A 15,508-nucleotide genomic window follows, 5' to 3' on the forward strand; every position below is an offset into this window, starting at 1 on the left:
AGTATAAGCACTAGGTTTAATGATCACTGCACAATATAATTAAAAGATGATGTTACTTGAATATCAGATTTTCTGTATGTATGTTTATTTGGAGTTTTTAATTGAAAATAAACAAAATCAAAAGTGCAAAAAAAAAGTAGAAAAGATGTGTGAAATGTAATGATAATGGTTGACTTCTAAACAGCCAAGGAAATTATAGTCATCTTATGTGTGGGACAGGAACAAACACCTCTTAATTGCACTTCATTATAACGTACCTTTCTCTTCCCAGTTGTATATATTAATTATAAAAATCATGTTTCAGAGATGAAAAGCTGTACAATAGGTTTTTTTTCTTTCCCTCCCTCCCTTGTGCTGTCTGCAGTAGGATGGAAGAACAATATCAACTGTCATCCACAGGAAGAGCTTAAGAGCTTTCAAAGACAAATCATAAAAAGAATGAAAGGCCATTATAAAAAAAGGAGTAAAATGCTTTGATTTCACAGATTTGCTACTTATTAATGTTTAAGGTTCTCTCTTCTTCTTAAAAATATCTTCTCATATTGCTTTGTATGTGTTATGTGCAGGTACATCACTTTTTGATGACTATATCACATGACACGTGGATTACGTAGATCATTATTAGCAGATGGATGTTGAGGGGAAAAGATGGGGAAAGGAACTGTAGCAGCCCTCCAGGACTTGTGTCACTCTTCAGGTAAATTGTAGAAAACTTGGATACTAATTTTGTGACACAAAATGACACTGTTTTTTGAGGTTTTGGGGTTTTTTTCCATTCCAGTTCATTCATGTGTTTCACTGGAGCAGTTCTTAGAGGCCCTTGGAAGTAAGGACATGATTGTCTCCACTCTTTTGCAGCCCCCTGGGATGAAATTTTGCTGTGGGTGAAATTTTGCAGATTGCTTTCTTGGTTTGGATTTTCAGTTCTGCTCTTTCCCACGCAATTAGCCAGGATGTTTCCTTAAAACCTGCCTTCCTGCTTACAAAGCTGAGTATTCTCACTGGTTTTGTTGACTCTAGGAACCACCTTGCTGAGGAAGATTTTGTGACTGCTGGATGTCACCTTTCAGCACAGCTAAGCACTGCAGAACACTTGGTGTGCAATACCTGGGTGATAAAGCAGTGAGCTGCTACCTGGTTATCCTGGCTTTTATTATCCATCCTCTTGAAGCTTTTCCCATTTATTCCATTCTTTTCAATTTCCCTCTATGCGTCTCCTGAAACAGGAGTCTGTGGTGCTGGGGCACTCGGGTGCTTCCTCAGGCTGATGGTTTGTTTCTCCTGAGCCTGACAGCATCTCCTGCAGCCTCTGAGGATCTTACAGATGCAATGCTTCTGTCAGAGCTAGACACAACCCATGGCTCTTTGTTGCATGCATGGCCTATTGATAGCAGGTGAAGACCTGCTGTAGCATCTATGTTATATATAACATATATATATTTTTATATATTCTTGCAGGGAAAAAAAAATAAACTATATTTCATTCGTAGCTAGGACTGTCAGGGTTTCCTGAAAGGTTGAGTGCTCACAGAGATACAGGTGCTGAGATTATGCTCTGTGGTTTTCTGTATGTTCTTTCCAAACTTTTAAACTGCATCTCTTTCAGAGAATAGAGAAAAGGAAAGACATTCCTGTCCAAATGGCAGGTTTGTTATTTTGGTGCGTTCCTGGGGGAGGATGCTGGCTTCTGTCAGATGAAGTTTCCTGCTAATGCATTCACATTTCATCTGTTGTTTTTCCAGATAGAAAGAAGGAACTCCTCTCAAAGCTGCCATACACTTTACTAGCCCTTATGCTTGTTCTGGTGGGAGGGAAATCCTCCAAGTATGGAACTCGAGGCTTTATTAAATTTAAAGTGAATATAAAATAGGCATGAAGGAGATAGATACTATCAATAGGTACTGTTCTCAGAATACAAACTTTTACTTTACTGATGAATTCCTTTATTTTTCTTTCCTGCCCCCTGCAAAAAACCCCTAGCAGTTATTAGTGAAAATGGTGAAAGCTATCAAAGGTAGAACTCCTTTTCCTCTCTCATGAAGAGTTGCAGCTTGAATATTTTTTCAATTGATTGGTAAATTTATTTAAAATAGATTAAACAGTAAAAAAAGATGATCTATTTACAGAACAACTCTAAATTGTGAGCAGGAACTAGATTGGCTGATCATGTGCAGTTCCATAAAGCAGCATATGCTTCTCTGAATGCATTTTCTTCCTTCTTCCTATTACACGCTTTGGTCTGTATTATGTGTCAGAGTAATTCAAAGACACAACAGAATCAGTGCTCTCCACTCTGGTTTAATGTCATTTCTGAAGTGGTTTAACCATTAACATGTATAAAGCTACCTAACTACATGAAGAATAATCACATGATACCGTTTTTTTCCTAATGAAATATTAACTTTAAGCTGGGATAACCAAATTCCAAGAATTCACATAAAAACATAATGAAGTTAATATTAAATAAACGGCTTGTGCAAGCTTTTATTTTTACAATATGTGCTGATGTGTCCCTGATTTAATCATGTTTTGTTTATGATTAATGAATGATTCACCTTGAAGATCAAAGTTTGATTCATATCTCATTAAGAATCGGAAGAAATCGTCTGTTTAGAAAATAAAAGGAAGCTGTTTTGTGTCTTACCCATCACTACAAATTAAGCAAATACTGAGGCTGAAGTTGAGTGTACTTGGGAAAGCTTCAGCTGTGACAGGTGTTATCAGACCTCAGACTGTTCAGGAAATCCTCATGTATAAATTTAAAGCGTGAAAAATTATCTTTTGTCTCTACTGTGTTTTATCATAAATGTTGACTTATGCAGTCATTTATGAACTAAAAATTTAAATGTGGAATTTTTCAGTTTATTTTCAATGTATTTATAAGGCAAAATGAAATACATTCATAAAGAGAAACAGCTAGAAATGTGACCAAGTTTCTTTTGTCAAAAGAAAATGCACAATTGTGCAAGTTTCAGTTTATATTTCACTAGGGGTATAGCTATTTCTGTGACACTTCACCTACATAAAATATTACTAGGTAACAGATCTAAGAAAGATCTGAAGTAAGCTGCAACACTAAGGAAAGTATCTCTTTTTAAACCCAGAGCACAAAATTGTTCCTCTCTATGTTATAAGTTTATCAGTCTTAATGTGTTGGGGTTTTTCTGCTCACAAAATACGGATTAATTTGTAAAGATCCATATTGGAGTGTGAGCAGGTACATTAGAGGAAGAATTATTTATTTAAAAAAAACCTGATGTAATGGGGAGGTTTTCATGTGCCAGTGACCTGAGATCTACAATGTTGTATCTTATAATTTTTACGGGAGGAACACAGTCTGAAGATTGTCTGGGTAGATAGATAATGGTTAATTTGATAGCCTAGCATTCATTGAATCTAACAAACTTTTCTGACAAAATGGTTTTGTAACAATGATAGACAGATGACCGTTCTGCTGTTATCACTGGATGACAGAAGATTATTTATGCCCTAGAATAATGATATAACAGAATTATTGTCCAAGTGTAAATGTAAAATGCACAGCAAAATTCAACTCTCAACTAATGTTTATCTCTAGTTCTCTAATGAAGAGTAGTAAGCAGGTTTTACGCATTAGTTTCTGGCCTGTACTGCATTTAACTTTCTTAGAATAATTCTTTGGTGGTAATGATGCATGAGCTACAGGATGACCAGTTGAAAAACACAATGCAAAACCAGACTGTGTGAGTGGGAGTTTATGCAATGGTTTAAAATGTGTCACTCCAGAGAAAAGTGCTGCTGTTTTCCTGGTGGAAGAAATATTTGTCTCTTGTTTTCTTCATTTACTGATAGAAAAGTGGACAATTAATTACTTATTTTAGGTAAAGTCTTGCAAGCAGAGGATTATATAATTCAAGTTGATTCTAGTGGCATTAACATATTACAGTAACATAAGAATGTTATAGTTAACTTGCTCTGCTGTGAAATTTTCTGTATTATTTGGTGTAAAACTTTGTATCATACTTTCCAACTTAAAGAAGTTTGAGAACTTTTGAAAAAAATGTCTGCTTTCTGGTTCAGTGAGTTCATTGCTGTTCGTGTAAACTCCACATGCTTTACTGGGATTTTGCATTTCATAACTCTTTGTGGCACGTTTCATTCAGGCTGGTTCACCTTGATATTGACATCACAGAGTTCAATGTCTTCTGTATGGTTTGTTTCCCCACTTAAAAATAATATAGCTCTGAGAATTCAGTGATCTTTGTCCTGTGGTTTGCTTAATATTGTGGGTTTATGTTTTTTCTATTTGTTCAGAACTATTTGTACTTGGATTATTAATCTATAACTAAATGTTGTCCTTTGTGTTCATCCTGCTGACGGTATCTGGAATCAGACCAAAGCTCTTTTCCTTAAATTGTGCAAAGCATGTTTATTGTCACTTTCTTCTTCACTTATGATCTTTTGGGGATCACATCAGAAGGTGGAAATATTGGCACAGAGTAGTATTAGTACCTATGCTGGTTCCATCTTTTACAGCCAGAGGCCTCAGATATCCTGTCTAAACCAAGGCTTAATGGGAATTCTGCCTGTCTCTCAATGGCAGAGGATCTGAACAGTCATTTGAAGAATTATGGTTTAACAGGAGCTATGGCCAGTCACTGTCTGATCTCACTGTAAATACCAGCAAACATTGCTAAGGAAATCTCCTGTCCCACAGGAGCTGCTGGGGAAGTGGACCCAAAGTCACTGTGCCATGTCCAGGTCCCTCAGTGCAGTCACACAGCCTGAGGCACTTTGCCTTCAGTGTCTGTGCCAATGGCTGGCTGCAGGGGGAAAATCCTTCTTCCAGGGAAAACTTCCCCCAGAGTCATTACTAGAGTCTCAGTTGTGCAGAGTTGTGCTCACAGGTTTGATCCACTCAAGTTGTACAAAAAATTTCAGTCTTAGGAGTTATTTGAAAGTTTAATCTTAACCTTAAATGAAATGAGCCAAGATTGAGGCCATAAGGAAGCTTTTGTTTGGGTCTAAACTTCACATTTACATGTTCTGAAAAACTGAACAAATGAAAATGAAAAAAATTCTTATCAGAGGTGGATTGAGTTCCCTATCAGCTTCATGGCATGAGGGCTGTATAGCTTCCCTGCTGGTACAGTCATTGCTGTGCTGTGCTAAAAGCAGCCTTAAATGGGACAGTTACAGGATGGACTTTTGTGTGTAGGTAGAGATCTACATGATGAAAAAATGAGATTCTTAATGATCATGTAACAGTTTGATGTTAGTGGCATAGTGTGTTTCCCTTCTCTTTTTCACTATGATAGTGTGTGGCAGATAGTATAAAACAGAGCACCTCAGCTTCCTAAAAAAATCAGTTTTGATTATCTGGAAGCAGAGAATTCTGAAAAAATAGAGGCTTTGTGCAGAGTTTTCAAACTGCTGTTGGGACACATACATTCTTGTATGACTGCTTCATTGGCTGCAAGTGTGCCATGCTGTTGGTAAGCTTTTTAACTTGGGCAAAATTTCACCTGTCGTGAAGCAGAGTTTTTCTGAGTAATCTGTGTTACCTGATCTTTAAAGGCATTACACTGAAAGGAAGTGAGGAATTTCTGGTGCTACACTTCAGATACCTATCTTAGAAATTAACTATAAATGAGCATTAATCTATGCCAATGTAAATGTTGAAAGTTCTCTATGGTTAGAAATTCTGCACATACTTTTTCCCAATTGTTGTCATTGTGAAAGACTGTGGACCAATTCTGTTTGGATAAATCTTTCTGTCCATGTATTTATCTTCATGTGCATAAGCAATCCATTTTAAAAACATGTTCCCATTCACATCCTATCACAAATTTGAGGAAAAATTTAAAAAACATACTTGCTCATATTAAAGTTAATAAAGTTGGAGACTTCCTTCATTGTAAGTTACCAAGAAAATAACTTCAAGTGAGGAAGTCTGATGACTGCATCAAAATCTTCCTAATCATAACTTATAATTATAATCATAATCCTTATCACAACATCTTTTAAAGAGTTCTCCTCCTAGATGGTGTGTACAGCACCACAAAAATGCAAAAGAACAAGAAGTAAAAATGCCAGAGTTTGTCTTCCTCTCCTCTTTCATACTTGCATAATGTAAAAGTAAGGTTTGGCTCTGAAACTCATTGAAGACAGATGAGCTCAGCAGTTTTTAAAAACCCTGTATTTGATGTCTGGCAAAATGTATATTTATGTTAATATTCACCAGTATGTACACACCAGGTCAAATCTCTAAGACTTGCAAAACATGATATGAATGGTAGTTTTTATTTCAGTAATAGAAATTATTCCAAAGATGTTGCTGGACAGGGGGGAACAAGTGTGTGAAAAGAGATGCTTGAGTTAGTACTTTTACAACAAATTTTTTTATGCAAGTTTAAAAATTGCATCAGAGTTAAACAGAATCTCATTGTTTTTGATCAACTTATGATAGATTTGAAAATTAAGGCATGTATAAAAAGTGGGACATAGGACCCAAAAGTAAGAGGGCTTTCTTATACAGTGATTACATATTTATGCTGACCTGGACCCAGTATATTTCCATCTGCTTACAGTTCTAGTAACTATTTGCTCCTGTTCTTGAAATGAATACAGCCTGACTGCTCTAAAAAAAAATACACTGGATTTGAGCTGCATAAATATAATTCAGAACACAGCTTGTTATGTAATAATACAATAACAAGCAACAATACAATACCGTTTGAGATGAATGAATATGCATCAAAAATAACATTACAAAAGCCCTTATTTTTGCAAACAGAAATGCCTTAAATTGCACTGCTAATAGGACTGCACAAACCTTTTGAATTAATTTAGTTTCCCTGAAAGAGTTAATTTCTAATTATTTTATTAGCAATGCAACAAGCTAATGAAAATGAAAGCTTGTACTGCTGCATAGCCAAGGCCTTCCTGACGTGCTCAGAGCCCTTTAGTTCTGCTGTTGTTCCTCTGTAAGAATCAATACCGCAGGCAGCAATTATGTGGTGTTGTTTTTTGGCTAAAATTCCCACACATCTGGGATAAACAGATATTCTATTCGAACTTCCTCTGTTAACTCCACCAGTTTCCATGGAATGACTCTCTATATGCTTGTTAAGTAAATGATTGTTATAAGACTATGGAGACATGGTCGATCAAATTAACCCCTTTTGTCCAGCCTCCAAAATGGTTCCCTTCATTTGCCTAAATTCAGCTGCTTTGGGGAATTTTTTCAAGCTTGAAGGACTCTCTGGATTCATCACATTAGCAAACTGTAACCTGAGAAGAGGGTCTTTGGAACAGCAGGACTTCTTTGGCCCCCAATTGTTTTGCTAATCAAGATTATTGCCACTATTGAGATGTGGAAAGATAGCCTAGCTGACAAAATTTGTCAGCTTCCCATGAAATAGTTCTGTCAGTTTAGTCAGGGTGCCGGCTAATATTAACATATAAATGAAGTCTCTCCCCCTCACCCCTTAATAGATGCAGAGAAAATATAAACACACACACAAAAAACCCCTCTGTGCTTAAATCAAACAAGCTTCTTTTCTCAGCTCTAGCCCATGTCCCTGGAAATCCTGTGAGTAGTGGAGCTAAAGGGAGGGGGGAGGGAAGCAGAATTTGCACAAAACTACTTTTAAGCCATAAAGCAGCAAAGCCCCACTCCCCGCTGATAGCAACAGGAGATTGATTACGCCTGCAAAAGTACAAATGGTTGCCTGAATGCAAGTGGCAGACCTCCAAAGCAGTGCACTCTATGTGCTGGTTTTACATTTTATAGCGGAGGGCTTGGATACAGAGCAGGGCTATGGGAGAGAGAACAGGGCTATGGAAAGGAGGACAGGGCTATGGGAGAGTGGAGCAAGGCTATGGCAGAGGGAACAGGGCTATGGGAGAGTGGAGCAGAGCTATGGAAAGGAGGACAGGGCTATGGCAGAGAGAACAGGGCTATGGCAGGGCTTTCTCTGCCCAGGGTCAGGGCTGACAGCGCTGTCCCTGCGGCCCCGGAGCTGCCATCGGCCCGCTCACCCCAAACCCCATTCCCCAGCACCTGTTTTCTGCCTTTCACTCTGTTTTCTCATAATCAGAATACATATTGTATTTTCCAGCTGACCTACAAGGTGATACAATCTAATGCTCTTTCACCCACTTACACAAATTTTACGTTACTTTGTCAAAGGCAAATGCCTTGCATCATTCTGGCGGCAACCCTTTCAAACCCCAGCTGTAGCCAGATTATAGAAAAGTTATTCAAACTTACGCTCATTTTAATTGTAAATGGATCTACTGAAAGTTCTCTTAATCTTTTAGCCTGATTTAAATATAAATAAATTAATATCTCGTGATATTTGTAATCTGCAAATCAGCAATATTGGCCTTTTGGTACTAAATTAGCCCTTGAATGGCAACTGTGCAGCAGCTTTGTGTAGTTAGTGTAGGCATCGGAGATGACTCTTCTAGCAAGTTCAATAGGCTTTGCAAAGCATAGCTTTAAATAGAAGAAATCCTTCAATCATGATTTGTTCTTGCTTTATGAGAAACAATCAGATTATTCCTTTGTACTGAGCTGTGACAATACTCTAAAGCATGAATGAAAACTGGAATATATGTTCCCCCAGTGGATTACACCAGCCTTCTTGATCATTGGGCTAACATGAAAAATAGATTTAATGTGTAAAATATCTGTCACTGAAGAGAATATTAAGAAAATTACTTGGAAGCAGTTTGGAGAACTTCAGAAGCAATGAGTTAATGACAAAGCACAGCATACATTAAGAAGTTCAAGGCAGATCTTTCCTAAAGAGTTCCAGGCAAGTAGCTAAGCAACCTGCCTCATGACTTCAGAAGATGTTATACAGAATTTATTTCAACTTCTCCAAAGTGAAATATTGTATAAAATATTGCATTAGTTGCCCAGAATGTGGAGCTAAAGAAGCACAATCTAAAGAGTTCCACTGGTATATCTTGCCCTGAGTTAATGCAGTATTCATGCTCCTACCTTTGATCTGAACACTCTGAAAAAAATAACACAATATTAAGCATTGTTGGCAATAAAAAAAGAATTCATAATGATAATTTAAAAAATAAGAAATATTCTGGTTAAAGCCGTAGTCTGATTAGAATTCTGATTTCAGAATCTTTGTGAATTTTCTGGATTTCATTTCCAGCTCAGTAAAGTTTGCCTGCATTGAATCCTGCTCTCCTGTGACCTGACTCCTCTGCTGGAGAGTGTGAAATGGGGCAAGGCTGAGGGATCTTGCTGCCTACCATGCTGTGTGTGGATGTTTTTATACAAATGAAAGGAGTAGTCTTTCTCCCAGGGAGTTTACAGTCTGGAACAGCTTTTAATTATCTGTTACAGCATTAGTTCATCCAAACTTAGATATTCTAAAGTTTAAGTTCACCCAGCTCTACAACCTCTTGCATTCTGGCTTCTGTTACATCAGGAGGATCAAGTCTAAAACTTCCTAGATACCTTTAAATAGTTAAAGGAGTAATATTGGCAGAAAGAAGTCCGTCTTCTGCTGAACAGCTGTCTTTCAGGCCAGTGCTATCCAGAACTCATGCAAAGTTTCCAGGAGTCAGCAAGACACACTTGGCCATATGCGTTGAATCCTCAATTTACTGTGCATGACTTTTTTTCTTGTTTGTTTCCGATCACAATCCGTTATTTTGCACCTGCACAACTTGTCAGGTGTATAGTTCCTCTAAAAGTCCTGCCCAAAAGCCAGGGTGGGGAGCTTTCTCCACTGCAGCAATTGCCCAGTTTGTGAAGTTGCCTTGGAAAGGGAGCAGGATGCTGTTCATAATGGAGCCCTTCATACCTCGAGAGAGCAGCTACAGCTGCCTCACACTCCAGTGCACACAAACAAAACACCTGCTTGAACCAGAAAAACCAGTAAGCACTGAGACTGGATATGTGGTGGGTGGTGTTCAGACTTTCTCTTTTATCTCTTTGGAAAGGTTATTACATATTTTTCAGCATTGTGGTAATTTTGAAAAATTGTGCAGTTTTGTTTATAGGACCAATTTTTTCTTTTCTTTTTGAGAGATGTTAAAAACCACTGCTAATATTTTGCTTTTTGTTATTAGTAAAGACAAACTTCCTTAAATTTGGTTTGGGTAAGTGTCCTGCAAGCCTGGCTACCCAGATTTTAGACTGACTTCAAACTGTATCACTTTAACAGCCTTTCATTCTTACCTATCCTTTTCAAGGTATTGGACAGGTGCTGAATTCTGCTTAATTTGGTATTTTTCTCTTACATGTTGTTGATATATGGGTAGCTGTAGATATATTTCTTTCATGCAGTAACAGCATTTCATTGGTCCTATTGAGTGTAACATCAAGGATCTTTGTAAGGCAAATGACATTTTGACATTCTAATTTTAGCTATCCCTTTCAATATATCTGGCTGGGAGACAGAAATGGCTCTTCAGGAATGGCAGAAAAATAAGTAACTCCACTGAAAATAAGTATATAACACTGATTAAAAGATGATGAACTTCTATCTCAAGATCACCAATGAAATTCTGTAACTTCTCACTTTGTGTTTTGCCCAGATTCATCCTCTTTTCTGACAGATTTCCCTGGTTTCAGCTGAAATGTCCATCAGTGCAGGGAAGCTCTCCATAATGGCTGTTGTCAGATGGCAGCTGTTATCATTTGCACTTTGTTATACAAATTTATCACCTCCATCAGTTCATAATAAGCCTGACTGATGCCATAAAACCCTATAATGCCAGCAACAATAATTGTCATTCTACTTGGATGTTGTAGAAGAGAGATTAAGGATTTAATGTTTACATTTTAAATGAAATAGTCTCTCACCATTATGGGTGGTCTCCTTCAGTTACAGTATAGTAACACTGCCCAACATTACTGCCTGAACTAAACTTTAAAAAAAGTATCCTCAGTGCTGTCAGCCTTTAAATGTTCTAAGTTGAATATGCACATAGTGCATACATTAATCAAAATAAATTTCAACTTCCCTTTTTTATTTTTAGTTTTGACCTAGATTTTATTGTACTAACTCTATGTAATAAGCATAACTATTTTATTTAACCAGGGGAAATGAGTGGGAACAAGTTCCGACTGACAATGGCTCTCTGCTGGAACCCAGAGAAGCAAATGCAAGCAATGCAGTAAGGAAGATCAAACTTGTTACACTGCTGATATTCTAAGAGTTTGAACTCGGACTCCCTGCTGACCTCAATTTTACAATGATAATCATTTCCTAAAATGTCTTCATTTTGTAAATGAAGCTGTACCTCCCTCTGAAGCAGGGGTTTGCAAAGATTAAATCATTTACATTTCAAAGGGTTCATTTTTTTGCCAGTGTGAGAAATACTCAAGCAGGAAAATGAGTGCTCCTTTTAATTTTTGAAAGCTGGGAGAGCATTCATAGTGAAAATAATCACAGCCTATTACAGCAGCCTTGCTTGCCCATTCCCACTTCAAAAGGATGAGCCTATCTTTTCCCCGCCCAGCAGTGAATGACCACTTAAAGGAGTGATGGCTTATTAATACCATGACTCAGCCACTTCTCGATAAGGAGAACAATGAGGGGTCAAAGCTTGAGCATCCCTTACAGGAATTAATGAGAACATGTTGCTGGTAATTTGGTCTTTTGGAGATTACATTTAAATTAAAAGGTTCTTATGTCAGGCTTAATGGTGAGACTGGTGTTGTCACTATTTGAAATCCAGAGACTGCATTTTTGTCCTTTCTACCTGTAGAATTTCATTGACTTTATCAAAGTTGCCTTGGGGGCTGGATACCATTTAAAGAACAAAATCAGAGAAACCAGCAAAACAAAACCTTAAGGAAGTTCTCCAAAAGTAACCCCAAAAACTGCACACGTTTATTTGGGCCTAGTGTTGTTTCCAGTGTTAGGACACATAATTACAAAAACAATTAAATGCACATATCTGAGATGTGTTGCATTAACATTTCTGCATAAGACCTGGAGCTAATTCATTGCCAAAGAATGTTTACTCTGAAGTTGTGTGGAAAACAATTTACCAGGCAGTTTTGTACAAGTGTGGGAGCCTTTTCTTTGGCTCCTCATCCTTCTTTCCATTAAAGACTTAGCACTTGCGATGTCCAGTTTTATTCTTAACTTTTATATTTTATTACCAATATTAAAACTGTTATTAACAAAGGCATGAAACACAATGGTGGGATCAAAGCTGCTTAAAGGAGTTAAATTTCTTATATTGCTGTGTGTTATTAACTTCAGCAGAGAAATCCAACATATGACTTTTCTATTACTTGTTTCTTGCAGTTATGTAAATACTGTGTTTAGCATCTTTTCTGATCTGAAACAAATGCAAAGAAGGATTCTAGGTGGGATTACAAATATAAACCAGCATTCACTGTGCTAATTAGTGCATTGTGTGCTAACTAATGCACATTGCATTTTCAAGGAACTTTGAAAAGGTGGGAATCAACTATTTATAAACATTTCAGATGTAATTCTAAGGGAAAGTAACAATTCAGCAGTTTTCTCATTGTGCAATGGTATTTAAAATTTAGAAAATTTGAGATATTATTATAAAAATAGGGAAATCATAAATGAGAATTGTTGTGGTGTTGATATGGTTTTTTTTGTATGTATCTAGAAGTCATATAATAATTTTCCTCTTTTTTATCTTTTTATCTATGGTAAGATGATCTTAGTATATCTGATGGAGAACTACGATTTCTAAAAGATATGAAACTGATACCATGCAATAAGAAAAGCAAATATGGTTGTTCTGAGATTAGTTGAAAAACTTATGAATCATTAATGGAAAAATATTCACCTACAATATCAATCCACAGATAAGATTATCTGTTCCATGCAAAAAATATTTAGATTTGCGCTGGAAAATACAATAACAGGTTCTAGTGCAAGTATACAAAATGTTGAATAAAGTCACAATGAATCTTCCTTATCAGGCATTAGTTCTACTAGTCTGTCATTCCTGGGGAAATAAAGTGTCATTTTGAGCAATAGCATCGCGAGATTAGGAATTCAGAAGGTGGAGAGATGCTGATTCCTTATGGTAGTACCAGGATAACAAATTGCACAATGGGAAAATCAAAGGACATGAGACTTCTTCCTTGTCTTTAAAGATGCCTAAAAAAATATTTCATAAAATGTGTACTGCAAATGAGCTCTTTTTGTATTTTGTTCCCCCATTTTTCATTAAAACGGAGTTTCTGGGTGGCTGAGATTGTTTCTGTTTCACCAGGCTGAGAAGATCCTTTGATTTTGTGGTCAGCCTTTGCTGACATCTGTGAGATGTTCGAAATGCACTCGTTGGGTGCTTACAGGGACTGGGTAACTCACTTTTCAGAGGACCCCTATGCCTTCCAGGCTCTTAAGGCATCAGAAGCCTTCCAGATCCTTTATCAGGACCCTTGCTGGGGCCCCAGTGGTAGAGTTTGTCCTTCATTTGGCCAGTTAACCATTGATTACTCTGAGCCCACTCATGATGCAGTAGCCTTGTACATATTGCTCTTGCCAGAGGCAACGAAACTCGTCCCATTTGGAAATATAGAATGTGACTACTCCTTAATCAGGAGAATATTTCATGGCTTGGAGTCTTAAACTGCCTCTCTTTGCTAATGTAATAACTTTTTAAAAGAATGTGTTCCAGAGCATTGAGGAAGAGTTGTAAAGAGAGGGGATGACTGGAGAGCCCAGTTTAGCTGGTGCCAAGGAGAGGGGCTGGCAGCCCCCAGCCCTGGGCACTGGGAAGCTGGAGCTGCCTGGAACTGCTGCCAGCCAGAGCCTCCCTGGGGGTGGCTGGCTGGATGCAGGGGACTCTTGTTTTGTGACTAGTGACTGACTTATTGTTCCTGAGAAGAGTGGCAACAAGCCAAGTAAAAGCCCTTTTTGTCCTTTACTCCCAACAGGGGACTTGGTAATGGTTTGTCATGTGCCTGGGCATAATCCAGGCAAAGTCCCCATATGCAATTAAAATAGATTTTGCTACTGTATGTGTTTCTTAGGAAGTGGCACTCCAAGTTACGGGTACTGCTCATTCTTTTATTTAATGTTTTTGTCTGATTTCAATGCTTAATTTTCTTGGGGATTGTTTTTTGTCTTTTAATCAATACTCATTTTTCAGTATCAGCACTCCTTTAAATAATTCCGGTAGTTTGTGTGTTACATAAAAGAGATATTATTTATAAACAATAATGTCTATGAGCATCCATCTCTCCTTAATGTCAATTCCAATATATGTCATGATCAAAAATCTCCAAAGTATAGGTTTATCATATAATAAAATATATATATTAGTAGCACATACTTAAATCTCACAAATATGTTATATCCCTTTTGAACAGTCCTCACAGTAGTCTGTCATCACTGTTTTATGTCCTCATAGCCTTACTTAGGCTTTTATTTGTAATTTTAAAGGTTATTATTATTATTCACTTTTAACATGCTTGAATGTAATAGACCTAATGGTACTAGAAAATCAATCTTGGTTGTTTTTCGTAGCTTTTGTACAGTTTTATGCCATTTTCCACAGTTTGAATACTGTGGACTATAGCTATCTTAGATGATCATGATAGATATGTGGCAGGCAGAGTCTCACAATTATTCACGTTGAGTAGTAGTTCTCCACTAGATTATTTCTATGAAATTCAGTGGAACATTACGGGAAACAAGGGGCTGTGCAATGCAATTTAGCTACCTTTGCTCATGACAAATCTGTGTTTTGTAAGGCAATATTAAGAATCACTTGAGAAAAAAAGGTCTTTTGACAGAAAATATAATCTCATTAAAAACAGAAGGGTTCATACAACACTCTTAAGTTATAAAAATAAAACTTTTTGAGGAAAAACAAATATAATTGCATCCAGATTATGGTGATTGGTCTAATGGAGCTGTTTCTATACTAGAATATGAAATGTTGGGATTATGCCCTCCTATGTGAAAGCACATTTTGAATTTCAGCTCCAGTAAATATTTCTACAGCACCGTAGAAATATTTCTGCAATAATTCTGTGTTATCTCTGTATAATTGTAGAAATTCTACATTAAAATCATAATAGGAGTATGTATAAAATCCCATAAGAGTAGTTGAGAAAAGTAATACAGAAGGTGTCTAGGAGAGGGTTAGAATATTCACTGAGAATCTGCAGATTGGCAGAGGTTGCTGCCACATCTCTATGACTGATTAGGGCATGTTAGATATTTGTTTTTTCATCAAAACCTTAAATCATTCCTTTTTCTCTTGTGCAGGTATAAAGGCAGAACTGACTGGATGTGAGACACAGCGGATAAGAGGGAAGTGGCACTCAATTCTGCTTTTGAAAGAGTATCCTAATTGTAAGTATCCTCAGTAGTTATTTATTTTTTGCAATTTTAATAGATAAGTAGCCTTACTGTGTAATACCATTGGTGTGCACCTGATGTAAGGTGGTGCAAGAGGTATCACTTTTTCTGTGGTGGGAACAGTCTGGATCTTACCCAGATTGCTTAAGAGAACACTTTCATTAATGAACCAGTGCTGG

The 15,508-nt window shown here is 37.1% G+C and overlaps 1 long non-coding RNA gene across 1 annotated transcript in view; it reads left to right on the forward strand.

Annotated features, from left to right (window-relative positions):
- LOC120508158 overlaps positions 1–15,274 on the forward strand; it is a 98,040-nt gene extending 82,766 nt beyond the window's left edge. The window contains exons 2-3 of the long non-coding RNA XR_005628945.1: positions 567–697; positions 15,237–15,274. This is a non-coding gene — a long non-coding RNA (uncharacterized LOC120508158). The remainder of the gene's footprint in view (positions 1–566; positions 698–15,236) is intronic.
- Positions 15,275–15,508: the final 234 nt, after the last annotated feature.

This window comes from Passer montanus, unplaced genomic scaffold (genome assembly GCF_014805655.1).
Source record: "Passer montanus isolate IOZ18808 unplaced genomic scaffold, ASM1480565v1 scaffold45, whole genome shotgun sequence".
NCBI classification, from domain to species: domain Eukaryota; kingdom Metazoa; phylum Chordata; class Aves; order Passeriformes; family Passeridae; genus Passer; species Passer montanus.